The following is a 256-nucleotide window of genomic DNA, read 5'->3' as shown; positions in this document are numbered from 1 at the left end:
GTGCGTGTGTGTGAAAAAACTAGCGGGTATTATGGAGAATCTTCGTTCGTTTTCGAGTCTCGCCGAACAAAATCTAATTTGTCCACGAAACTTTTTTCCGCCAGTTTTCTCCCCTTGGCCCTGGACACTGCGGGATGGAAATGGCCAAAGTTGCGGGCCTCCTGTGCCTTCCATTCCGGCCTCGTGGGCGCCGGCTGAGGGCGACCGGGAAATGGGCGCGTGGGATGACGGCTCTTATCAGGGAGCGCCAGGCTTC

General features: G+C 56.2%; 1 protein-coding gene across 1 annotated transcript in view; it reads left to right on the top strand.

Annotated features, from left to right (window-relative positions):
• The window catches only part of LOC119587912, a 9,023-nt gene that overhangs the window by 3,862 nt on the left and 4,905 nt on the right, over positions 1 to 256 (top strand). The window lies entirely within an intron of this gene.

This window comes from Penaeus monodon, chromosome 23 (genome assembly GCF_015228065.2).
Source record: "Penaeus monodon isolate SGIC_2016 chromosome 23, NSTDA_Pmon_1, whole genome shotgun sequence".
In the NCBI taxonomy this organism is placed as follows: Eukaryota; Metazoa; Arthropoda; class Malacostraca; order Decapoda; family Penaeidae; genus Penaeus; species Penaeus monodon.
This window is presented reverse-complemented; position numbering and strand designations above follow the sequence as displayed.